General features: G+C 45.0%; 1 protein-coding gene across 5 annotated transcripts in view; it reads right to left on the bottom strand.

Moving 5' to 3' along the window:
- Positions 1–13,129, bottom strand: part of LOC138114647 (calcium-activated potassium channel subunit beta-2) — a 142,905-nt gene that overhangs the window by 17,027 nt on the left and 112,749 nt on the right. Inside the window, exon 1 of one of the 5 annotated variants that reach the window (XM_069024357.1) lies at positions 2,433–2,516. The exons of the other annotated variants lie outside the window; for them this stretch is intronic. The gene's annotated coding sequence lies outside the window, so the exon portion shown is untranslated. Of the gene's footprint in view, positions 1–2,432; positions 2,517–13,129 lie in introns of those variants that run through there. 5 annotated transcript variants of the gene reach the window in all.

Below are 13,129 nucleotides of genomic sequence, written 5' to 3' on the forward strand. Positions count from 1 at the left end.
GGTAATAGCTGTGTCCAATGTTCTTATGGCAGTATTTTTCGGGGACAAAATGGCTATTGTCTCAGCACATGCACACTCATTACAAATATTTTGTTGTTCTGCAGCTCTCCTTAAGGTAAGGTTCTCAGGGAAGGTGTCAGAATGAGGCACAGGTATGAGATGTAAATGTGACATTTTGTGGAAGTGTAAATGATATGACAAAGATATCTTTTCCCATGGAGAAATTCCTATCCCAAGGCCATTTGGCCAGACAAGTTAGATCCCTGCCCAAGAACTCTTTGTTTCACTGCAGGGTATGAGACCTGCTGCCTTCTCTCAGGAGCTCAGGCTATACTGGGCCTGCTAGTGGGGCTATGGCTCCCCTCGTAGCCTCTTTTAATTTCTTCTGATTTTAGTGAGGCTCAGTTAAAAATCTCCATCTCTGAGAATTGGGCCATTCCTATGAGGGCCGTATTTTGCATTATTTCACAGCACAACACTTTGTGTTTTTAATGCATTCAGATAAAAGCTTAAGGAAAAAAAAAAAAAAATAAATATTCCAGATACCAAATACTTCATTGTGAAGTTTTTCATACACTGGAGGCCATTCTTTAGCTCACTGAAGAATAAACCTGATGGCTGATGCTGTCAGTAGAGAAGGCACATGATCTGAGAAAGTCTGTAATGTCACTGTCTCCATAATCATGCAAAGGGCTAATTTCAATATTTGCATAGTGGTGAACCAGGAGAATACCTAAATACTGCAGAGGTGGCTGCAGGGGAAGACTGACATGCTCAGGAGCCAAAATCCATCCTTGTACAGACAGACTGATGGGTGCTGACAGACTGGGCACTCCACCTGGAGTCAGCCCAGAGCCCCCACCACAGGGTCCATGACACAGCCCCAGGCCAAATTCACACCCTGGCTGGGCAGCTGGCCGGGCAAACTGGCCAAACTGGTGTTCCTGCCACCTCCTCCCTGCTGGGATCCTGCTGCCATGCTCAGAGATGCTGGCTTGGGACTGGGACCTGCAGACAAGGACCTTGCTTAAGACAAGAGGTGGCAATATTTAATGAAGCTTTTGGCTGCACTTGTGAACAGTAGATTGGACAAGAAGATGGTCCAAAAGAAGGGAGGAGGAAGGAGCGGAAGCTCCCCCAGTCCTTTCCCTGATTCTGTGGTCATCATTGCAGTCTGAAGGCCAAGAACAACTCTGTTCTTTCCTTACAACCACTGTAGTCAAGTACTGGGGAATAAACTACAAGATGAGGCACTTCTTCTCTGAAATAACTATAGTAAAGTAGCATCTGCTGGGATCTAATCAATACAGCCAAAACAAAGTGTTTTTATAGTGATATTGGTCAGAAATTTCACTTGTAAGACCTTGAGCCAAATCCTCCCACTGCTGGGTAAGATTTCATCCACATTACCTCAGACAACACCACAGTGACCACCCGGCTGGTGCTTCTGCTCCAAGCCGTACAGGAGGGGTCAGACCAACTACCCAAGGGCCACATCAGATTCTGGACTGAGCCTGTCCCAGGCTGAGTCCCTTAATGCTGGAAAATAAAATTATATATTTGCCATTGCACCCTTTAGGATGTCACACACGACAGGAAAGTCTGGCTGGTTGTGCTGCCACAGCCTGAGTGGTCCCAGAGCCATCAGGAGACGGTGATGGATACTATTAGAGAGGCTGTTCTTGATTAAGCAAAACTTAGGTACACATTAGAGGTGATCAGCAGCTTCTGCCACCTGTCTGAGCCTACAGGGATACTCAGGCAGGACTCCCTGGGTAGCAAGACAGATTTATAAGCTCCGGAGCAAAGTGCAGGAGCACTGCTGGGCTGTGAGCTGGGTCAGGGCATCTGCCCCACTGAGGGGATGCCAGAGAAGGAAAAGGAATGCTTCTCTTCCCAGTGAAGTTGGAGTGATTTCAGACTCCCTTATAGTGCCAGTGCCCTGGAGCAGTCCATATGTGACAGCTTTAATGCTGTCTGCTTCGTTAGTTGAGCAATCCAAGCTAACTACCACTATTTAACACACAATTGCGCACCTAATTTTGTGTAAAATTGTAACACTGATGACATCATAATGCTGCTCCAGAGGTGGACGTAAGTGACTGACCTCCATGGCTCCTTTAGACAGGGGTTAGATCTCAGATGAAAATCTTTTGTGCACCAGCAACAATACAACCTCCCCAAGACCCATCTTTGAAGGCCTTTGGAGGATTCATAACCTCCAAAGTTGCAACCTACATGAGCATGCCCTGCCCCATCAGGTCAGTTAGCAAACTTCCACGCCTTTCTCCCATCCTGGGTAAGTCCCTGGGCAGGATTGAGAACTTTGTTCCTTCCCTGCCCCCTCTCTCTTTTCTGAGAAAACAAGTATCACTACTTTTTCTTGGCTTTTTTCCCCCATTGTTTTTTAGAGTCAGCTGCTGGCAACTTACTTTTATCATGCAACAAGTAATCAGCCTGTGAAACTCATTACTGCAGGATGCGAGCCTCGCATTCGGAGTGGATTGTGTAATTGCTTGAACAGACGGAGAACCTAAAGTCATGACAGTACCTGTTAAAAACAGTGGAGAAGAGATGCTTCAAGCTGCTTTTTGACTGTTTGGACTCTGTGGGAGATATTCCTATAGGGCAGGTTATCCACATACTGCTGTACTTGATGTGACTTTTGTTAGTCAGGATGCTGGGTGGGACTCTGGGCTTTCTGCCTGACCTTGCCTGGACATCTCTGTCTCCTTCACTCTTTACACAGTGTGGCATCAATGCAGTTGTCTCTTGACATGGTTGCCACAGAGACAGGCAAGGAGGCCAAACTTTGGTTTTTACAAAACACACCTCATTCTTCGTATCTGAGTCTATTCTGAGTAAATGCTCAAGGTTAAAGGCAGAAATGCAGAGTAAAGAGTGCAGTCTGGTACAAATACATGAGTCTGTGATGCTGTCCCGCTCCTCCCATCTTCTCTTGTTCTCATCCTCCTCTTGAACATTACCTTCTGGTGGATTTCATGGAACTCACTAGAAAATCTGACAAGATTTCCACTTTTTCAGCTGTTGCAAGATGAAGACTTGAGATAGCTCTTATAAGATTAGAACTATTCTGTCCTGTCCTAAGGAGTATCAACATGTCCACCTAAGAGCAACCACCTGACTGAGAATTTCAGTGTGAAGAAAACACACCAGGATAGCATTTGCTTCAAATTGCTCCAGAAAAGGATGTCATTCCAAGGGTGAATCATAAAATCCCTTAGCTGGTACCTTGGGGACTATATTACATGTTCTGTTGTCCTCACTTTCACCCTCAGTTGGCTGCTCTCCTCCCTCTGTCTTCAGCTGGTGTCATGACTGGTATGAAAGTCCCTTACCTCCAGGTCCCCAGAGCTGTGAATAGCCAAAGAGACATGTTGCAGACCATGTTTTTGGACAGAAAGCTGGGTTTTATATGTGTGTTTGCTTGTCATTGCCTCTGTCTACATTTATGTTAATTATAGGTTTTCTGAGACCCTGGAGAGCCATTTATGATACCATCTAATGAGCTTTTTTCCCCTTATGACATTTCATTTCCTAGGCAATGTGGCCACTGTAAAAAGAGAAGCACTTGCATTAATTTTTCCTCATAAAAGACACCCTGAGTCATCAAAAGACAACAAAAGCTAAATATTCACCTAAAGATACAATCACTGACCAGCTCAGCTCTGTCTGAATACACCCACATCCCCCCCCCCCCCCATCCATGCTGACAAGTCCTGGATGCTTTATCCCATTATTTCCTGGCCAGAGGATTCATTTGAACCCCAATGCAGTTCTCTGGAAACCCCAAAGTTTTCCTGCTAGTCCACATGTTAACCTCTCCCTGTGCCACCACACAGCTGCCAGTGCCAGTTCTTGGACAGACGGGTCAGTTGCTGTTGAGTGATGGGAAATATTTGGTCTCTCATGACTGGATAGACCTTTTTTTTGTATGGTCCCACCCACCATCACCCATGAGAAAAGGAAGAGACTGAAACCAGACATCAAAAACAACCTGCAAGGAACAAACTGCAGTTGTTCACTTTGAGGTGAATTTACTGAATATGGACAATTAGACTTTGTGTCCCAATAGGTCTTACCCGTGCCTCTGTCTGGTGATAGAATGTTCTCTTGTAGCTTTGATGAACCAGAAAACAGGGAAAAGTGGTGTGTGATGAAGGATGGGATAATAAATAAAATAGCCTGTTGAATTTTTGATGTACAGTGTAGCCTGACTGGAGGGTAGCCTGGCTTTCAGGTGCCTTGGAAGAGCATGGAAGAGTTTCCCAGGCAGAGTGATGGAAGTAACTACTGTATTAAGATGCTCCTGTCTGATTCAGGAAATGATCCAGGGCAGTTTTCCAGTCCCGGTATTGAAAGAATGAAAGAGCTGTACCTAGAACCCTTGTCTGCATCCAAAACAAGAGAGAAAACACACACCAAGGACAGAATTAAGCTAACTCACAAAAGAAATACATCTGCATTAGCAGAAGACAGTCACCACTTAGGGAACATTTAATGCTCTGGCAGCAGCAGCTCTGAATTGAGAAGCAGCAAAAGCAACATCAAAGGATGAATTTGTGCCTCGTGAGGGAACTTTGGTGCTCTGCAGCTGATGGGCATGGGACAGGACAGAGTGACACTAATTGCTGCTCTTGTTGCAGCATCTCAGGAGCTCCAGCTGTACTAACAGACTAGCTCAACCAGCAGATGACTTTGAATCTGGGGTTCCTCCTTATGGCAAGGGGAAAATGGACAATGGGCAGCTGGTGCTAATATACTGACATGAGTATAAGAAGACTGATGGTTAACGATGCTTCATTAATGATTCACCTCTACTTCTGACCCTGCTCCAAAATCCCCACAGAGCTAAGAGCTGAGCTCTCCATCTAGATTTTAAGTTGAATGAGGGAGACATCCTGGACATAGAGTGATCTTTCTGGGCTCCCATGTCACAGACACATCTAGAACATTCCAAAGGAGGAGAATGGGGCTGCTGGTGACAACAGAAGCCATCACATGGAGGTGCAAAACACAGTGTGTGGAACGTAGTGAAATTTAGGTATGTTTGCTAAGGCAATAATTCTTTAAACTTGAAGTCATTCTTGGCAATTGTTGATTCCCTCTTTTCAGTATATACAGGAGAAAGAGAGGTATTCAGAAAGGCTGAGGTATCTGTATCTCCCTGCTACATAACAGTATGTTCACACTTCAAAATTAAATATTCCAACGTAACCTCTGAATCTTCCGTGTTTCCATCTCATGGTGGTTTTCTCTCCAGTGCTGACTTTCTGTGTTTTGAAAAAGTTTCAAGCCTTTCCATTTACTGATGCCCTTCATCCCTAGGCTTCCCTTTTCCCAAGAACTACCTTCCTAGTCCAAGCAGCCCATCCAGCATGGCTGTAGACTTTATAGCCTTTATTCTTCTTGATCTTTTTACCTTTAACTTCCTTCCCCAATTTTCTTATTTTTTTTCCCAAGTGTCTCTTCCTATAGATTACTATCCCAGTGACAACTTGTTTCACTCACCTTGGCCACACTGTGTTAGTCTCAATTATTCTGACTTAGTTGATTGAAACAGCAACTTTTTGAAGAAATTCCTGTGTGCCCAGTTCAGCTACAAAGGAGGGAGCTACTGCCTGTCATTGCAAGCAAGAGACTCACAACTTCTCTTCTTTGGTGACCTTTTGGTTGCCTTGGAGTCTGGCACTATGGCCTCAGCTTCCTTGTCTGTACCAGAGAGGTGCTGGTGCCACCAGTGTACCTGGCAGAGGACACTTTCAGGCCATCTCCAGGGGGCAGAGCATGTAGTGAAGAGCCAGCCCTTGTTACCATCCTCATGCTTTGGTGCTGGTGAGTTTGCAATCCAAGCACGAGGCAATGCCTCTCTTGGCACATTGCAGTCATGAGGATCAACATTTGTGAGGAACAGCTGAACATAATTGTCCACTTTGCCTGTCAGGATTCTGCAAACATTTTTAGCTTTCTGTGCTGAATTTGAATTTACGTAGCAAGTGACACATTGGACAAGCACTATATTCATCATCTCAGCTGCTCCCTGGCTTCAGAGAGGGGCACAATCTGCCTCTAAAATGGGGTTGGCTCTGGGAGGGGGTGTAGCAGTGCAAGGGCAGGGTCACCTCCCTACAATCTGCTTCTACCCAGCTGAGCCAAGAGAGTTTTATAGGGAGATCTACTCTGCCAAAGACCAGGTAGTCTGATGGAAAAGGATTCTGGGGGTAAGGAGGAAGGCAATGAAAGTGCTGCACTACCTCACTTGATGCTCTCCTTTAAATCTTAACACAGTCCTCTGCAATTGCAGAGGGATATATCACCTTGGGTGCTGCACTGCACCAGAAGGGCTGTACAGCCCTGGGCCGGGCTGGGTGGGGAAGAGCATGTGGGTGGCAGTGAGGAGGTTCTGTTGCTCATGGTGATGCCCTGATAAACCCAGTGGGAGATGGAGATGGGGTGAGAGAAAGGAGATGGAGTGGAGGCACACTGCTCCATGCTGAGGTCAGTCTCTCTGATGGTCATCAAGAGGGAGTGACCTTCTCCCCAGCTGAGATTTTGTGAGTACCTGCTGGACCAGATCTTAAAGGACGGTCTTCTGGATACTAATAAATCTATTTCTAAGAGCAATTTGTTGCACAGTGGGAGCTGAATGCCTCTGACTATGCTGAAGTGAAGTGGCTTCAGACTTGACTCCTATGTCCACTCACCACTGTCAGCTCAGGGACCTCGCATTTACACCCCAAGTATGAAGAAACAGGGTGTTGGCAGTGCTCTTTTAGAGGTGATGAACAGAAGCACAGAGGCTGCTGAGACTTGGCCAAAGGCTCTCAGGAAGTCTGTGGTGGTTGTAGTTGAAAAAAACAGCCTGAAAATGGTGGACAACCACCTTCCACCCAATGAGGAGGAGGGAGGAGAGCCAGACGTGTACAGACTCCTATGTCAGAGAGCAAAGGCAGAGCCTTGCTATGTGGTTGAGCCAAGTCCCATCCATGGGGACACCCTGTCCAGCTTTGTGCAATTGTGCCTCAGCTTTACACCCCTCCAGGGAAGTTGATCTGAGAAGGACATGGCTTTTAAATGTCCCCGAAGAGGGTTTTGCTTCAGCACTAAAATACTGGCAGTGTGTTTGAGGTAGGAGCACAGGGAGAGGAAGAGTGATGTGCTTCTGGGGACACAGAGGACACCAGCAGCTTTTAGGGAAACCATGAAGGAGAAGCATATTGCATGAGTGATGTGGCTGGGGAGAGAGGTGAGAGCAGAGAAAGATAAACAGATGCAAAGTAACACCCAGAGGAAAAGCACAAACAGGCAGGGCAGAGTGGCTTTTCTGTCACCTAATTCCTTGAGCGGGTCAATCATCCTTTATCTCCTTTGAGTCAGTCCCTGTGCCATGGAGAGCACCAGCCAGAACAAAGCAAAAGCAGAGGAGAGCTGAAACTACTGCCCAGCAGGAAGTGAATGCTCTGGCACTATTTATTTTTGAGTCTGCATTTGGATTAGCTGTAAAGAGCTATGTGGATAAGCAAGCAGGCAATTACAGCTGGGACGTGCTGCTCATGAATGGAAACAGCTCCAGTCTGCTCAGGTCATATTGAAATTCTAATTCAGTTAGATTTCTTTAGTTACAGTGCTCATCACAGACACTAAAAGAGATGGGATTAGAAAATAAATACAACACTTATGTTGCCTTTGGTCTGCCTTCTGTGCTCCCCTTTCCCTCCTACCCTCCCCAGTTTTAGCTGTTGTCTGACTTTATTTTCCGTGGTAAAATACAACAGTCTGCAGTTAGTCTTCTTGTTAATTTTTATGAGCATCTGGCAGAGGGCAGCTGGCTGGACCTGTGCTCTGCTGAGGGGTGGACAGTCAGCACCAGTACAAAGGCACTGTTGCAGCTTCTCATGTCCCATCTTACTAAAGACCACCACCCAGAGACATCTGTTCATACTGCAAAGGTACAGGTGTGACACAGAGACTCAGAGCAGAGCAAGGACATGATTTACAAAAGATCTTCCCTGGTGTCATCCCTGGTTCAGACAAGTACTCCAGCCTGCAATGCTCACCCAGTAAGCAGGATGGCTCTCTGCTTTGTGAAAGCTACTTTACTTTTGCACTGTGTTTGTGCAGGCAAGTTCCTAAGAGATCTGATCCAAAACAGCGAGCAGGGAAGAGGATTGGGTGTGCTGGATCAGCCCTGCCAATGTGACCTGGAAATTCAAGCAAATGACTTAACTCTGTGCTGCTGGCTTAGTTTCTCTGTCTGTCAGTGAAAAATGTTGTATTACATCTGCTGACATATTCAAGGAATAGATGAGATCTAAATGTCAGAAACTGCCGGATTGGAGGAACAGGAGGAGCTTGAGTGTGTAGCTCCAGCTGACAGGCAGTTGTGTTCCTCCCCAGCTGGTCTCAGACCTGCTGGAGGACCTCTGAAAGCAGAGGAATGTCTACAGGTAGGTTGTGAATATTCTGGAACATTAGCTTAGAAACCTGGTTAAGACAGACACTGGGTAGAAATCACTTGTCTCCCTTGAAACTAAGGAAAGGGCTTGATGGAGCAAGACAGTTGTAATACCCAATATTACTGACACTGAGTCATGGAGCTGTGAAATAAGCAACTCTCTGGTAAAAACAAACACCCAGCTTGGTTCTCATGAGCATCTTTCCTCTTTGTCTTATTACAAAAGGGTAAATTTTGCATCATAAGCACTCTGCAGTGACTTGTCATCCTTTCAGAACACAAACTTCACCATCTGTAGCCCTCTTAGTTGAATATGATCAATTGCTGTTGCAGATTCCCAAAACCAAAATTTTGTGCTCAAGTGCTGTAGAAAAGTTCCAGACATTTTTTTTCCTGCATGCATTTCACATAATTTTCACAGAATTTAAAATTTTTATGTCCTTATTTTTTAAAATGTAATTCTATAGGTGCAGCTGCCTATTGGCTCCTGAGTCTAAGTCATTTGCAACACAGCTACAACTCTGTGGACCTTTGAACTCACACGTGCCCCTGGAGATCCCTGTTTGCTTTGCCTGATTGTTTTTTTCTGATTAGTGGCAAGGAACTCTTGTTTTAACAATGAACTCAGTATTAAGACAGTAATTCAGTGGAAGGGAGTTCTCTCCATTGAGTAATTCTACTGTTCACAGCAAAATAGAACAACTCTTGGGAATAATGTGGTAGTAATATTTCTAGTGACCTTAAAGCACGGCTAGTGCTTGCCAGCTGGGGGCCTCTGCTCATATATGACCAGGTATCTTCTGTAATAGTCTGTGGAGTGATGTTAAGGATGTCCAAGCCACATATTAGGGACAGAAGCCAACTGGCTGATTGGAAGAACAGTACAAATGCCTAATTCCCGCAGGGCAGGTACATGTCCCAGAGAACCATTTCCAGTGCAAGAAGAAGGAAGCCTTTCTAGTGGAGTCATTTGTGGTTAGGACACAGATCAAATCCAGCCTGATGAGCAAGGCAGGGAGAAAGTGGGAAACTAAGTGGGTCACATTAAGGTGGAGTGTTAGAAAGACAGGGACCACAACCTGAAAGAGAGTAGTGGTGTGCCCACACAAGAGAGGGCAGGAACAGCAGCAGACTGCAGCAAGATAGCAATGAACTGCACAAAGCAGTGGTGTGAGCTGGATGGGAAATCTGGTGAGGCGAGGAGTCGATTGACTGCTGAGATGAGGATAATGAACTGGGCTTAGCACAGTGCTGCACTAGGTCAAAAATCAGTGTAAACTCTAAAGCACCTGCTCTGCAGATGAGTTCAGTGTGTGATATGCTGGATGATACAGATGCAGATTCAGCCTCTTTGGAAAACAATAGCTCGGGACTTCATGAATCTCTTTACAGATATGTTCTTGTAGTATATTTTAGCAGAAAGCCAATTTTTCTTGAAAGTCAGGAAAAAAGATAGTGAGAAAGAACATAAGCAAAGTCTCTTTAAAACAGGAGTGTGCATGTGCCCTCAACGCAGCTTTGAACAAAAAAGGGAACAAAATCCCTGCCGTTCTCTGAGGGCAGTGGAGCACGGTGAACAGTGAAGGGGCCATGTCCATGAAACAAAATCCCAATGTATTTCTGGTCTCATAACTGGTCTAGAAATGAAAGCAATGGTAGAAGCAGGCACAGATGCTTCCATTCCTCATATGACAATAATGTGTATTAATTACTGCAAAGCATCCAGCTCTGAACAATGTCACTGCAGTGCTATTACTGTTGAAAAGTATTGAGTTTCCAAGGAGGTGAATGTCTTTTTCTCTCCCTAATCATGATTACTTGGCTTAGTACTTGGGCCAAGCTTCTATTTAACCAAGATAAATGGATATTTCCAAAACAAGCAAGTTAACACTATGCATCACATTATTACCCTCCTCACAGATTTCTTGCCTCGTGTGCTATTTTACTCAGCTGCTAAACACAAGTAACAATAAGAAGGAGGAACTGTGCAGGATTCTATATATGTTAAAGGTATAATATAAATAAATCTGGTTTTGAGCATTATTTTGTCATATTCTGTGACAGCATTTTCCCTTGATCAGTGTAACATAACAACATCATTTTGTCCTATAATTTCTCTTCCTTGAAACATGAGCATCCACTCCACATTTTTGCAGACACCACCAGCCTATCTGACTAATATTTTATTGCTTCCTGCTTGGAATTCTTATTTATCATTTAAGTTGATGTGTCAGCACCGTAGGTTAACATTCAGAAGAGCAGATGGGGAAATAGAGACAAAACTTCTGTCAATGATAACGGGACTTCCATGCTTCATTTCCCCCAGGGCATAGTGAGTGTTTTCCTTTTCAACAGTGCTGGGCAAAACTGCCTTAAGGAATGGGTGGCAGCAAAGCTGTGAGCTGGCAACACACTGAAATTGTCAGGCTGCAGGAATAGATTTTGGGTTGCTGGGCTATTCGTGGGAAGTTATTTTGTAATAGCTCTGGGAAGATACCCATCTCAGTACTGGAGTTCCAGTGCAAGCTACACAGTGAGAATTGCCACTCTGGGAGAGTCAGTGAGAGGTCTGGCACCGAACAGCTTCTCCCCTACAAGTGGGTACACCTGACCACATCTGGCTGTGCTGACCAGGGCAGGCTGCAGATCCAGGAGAGGCCCTAATTCAGGTCTCTAAACTCTCTAAATCCCACTATTTCAGCACCATCCTGATCCCCACCACTGCTGGGGAGAACCTCAAGGTTGTGCATGGGCAGCTCAGGGAGGGTGGGTTTCTTCCCACCTGCCTCCCACAGCTTTACACAGGGGCAGTGTCCAGGACAGGCCACGTGTCCTCGTGTGTGGATGTGTGAGGTCCACGCATGTACCTTCCTTCAGGGAAAAAGCCCCCACTTTCCTCCAGCAGCTCTGTGCACCACCCCCTTTCTGAGGCTCAGGGGAAGCTCTTTTGTGTGTTGGGGACCAACACCTGGAGTAAGAAGGACCTCCCAAAGTGCAAAATGGTTCATGTGCTGCAGGCTCGAAATTCCTCACCACCAAGGAGTCAGAGCCAGAGGAACATCCCACCTCTGTTTTGGGGACACTCTCAAGCTGGAGAGCCCTGTGGCACCTCCCTGGGATCAATCACCTCTCCACACTGCTGGCTTTGTCATGGGCTGTGCTGCTGATGCTGGCCAGCGGCCACCCAGCAGTTGCTGAATGACAGGAACGATCAGGATCAAGGCAGAAATCACTGTCCTAATACACCAAATGTCACAGGGGAGAATAAAAACATATTCTGGCTGCTAAAATGTGCACTGAAGACACGTTGGAGACCTGCCCAGAGAGCAAGAGCTTGCCCCTATCCTTGAGTGCCACACAGATGGGATCTGTTCAAATAATTACCACAGATACAGCCTGCACCATCTCACCTTCCCTGGTCTTTGTCTCTAAGGTGTCCATCATTTGGGCAGCCTCCACCCACCTTCTTCCAAACAACAAAAGGCTTTTACTCAGCGTCTGATACTGCCACTAATGAAACAAGGAAATAGATGCTGAAAATCAGACCATAGGTGTTATGTCTGTATTCTCTGCTCTTTAGGACAGTTTAACAATTACATGTTAATTTTCACCCAAATTGATGTTTCTGTGGACGTTCTTCTTGCCTCCATCTCTCTTAAGAACCTCTGAGCCTCAGTGATCATGTGAATTACATTTGAATCAAAATGCAGAAAAACTGTGTTGTCACATTGACCTTGAAATCTCAAAGTCCATTTCCATTATAAAGGTGCTTTACAGCAGAGCTTGTGATTGAGCAGGCTGCTAAGGTAACCAAAAATGGTTTTCATATGGAGATATTCCCAGGATACTACCTTGCTCCTAAAAGCTGGTGTTGGAATTCTTCAAACTGTTTGGATCATTTAAGCAGACATACCTTTAGGGAAACGTGTGAAGGTAACAGCTAATGCCCTGCTCATGACTTGTAAAGTGTGTGCCTCTCTCTCTAATACAGTGTACTAGGTAAATAAAAGCTGGTAGTCTTACTCCTAATATGTTCAGAGGGCTTTTATCCCCTCTTGATTTCATAGTAATAATTCAAAATTATCAGGAACTGCACTTTTATTGTATAGGGTGAAAATTTTAACTTTCACCCACACATGCTCTTCTTCCTTACACTGGAGCTGCTTTCTCAAAATTCTTCTTTTAAAGCTTCTGTACAAACTTAATGAAGTCTATCATTCCAGTGCTCTTTGATATGTACTCAGAACAGACTGGGTACTTGATTCTCTTCTTATTTACACCTGCGAGGTCAGCAGCTGAATGCAGAAGCAAGCAAAGGGCCAGGGCAAAGCCACAGAGCCTGTCAGCACCACAGCAAAGGCATTTCTTCAGTTTTCAGTGGTCCCTCGGGGAATCCTAACAGCTGCACTGATGCTGGATGTAATTGAAGAAATATATTCTTTAAACTGGCAGGCGGTTCAGTATTTAAACATAATGCTTGTTGAAAGAATGCTTGAAAGATGATTTTTGACCTTTATTCAAGGCAAAAGAAAGAGATTTATTTTTCAGTATCTGTACAGATTTAAAAAAATGATGTGAAACATTTTGTCCAATAGTAGCTTTTCCTATTTCTTCATAGTGTTTGTATTTATTTTTACCTTTTGCCACAATGGA

Source organism: Aphelocoma coerulescens, chromosome 9 (genome assembly GCF_041296385.1).
Source record: "Aphelocoma coerulescens isolate FSJ_1873_10779 chromosome 9, UR_Acoe_1.0, whole genome shotgun sequence".
In the NCBI taxonomy this organism is placed as follows: Eukaryota; Metazoa; Chordata; class Aves; order Passeriformes; family Corvidae; genus Aphelocoma; species Aphelocoma coerulescens.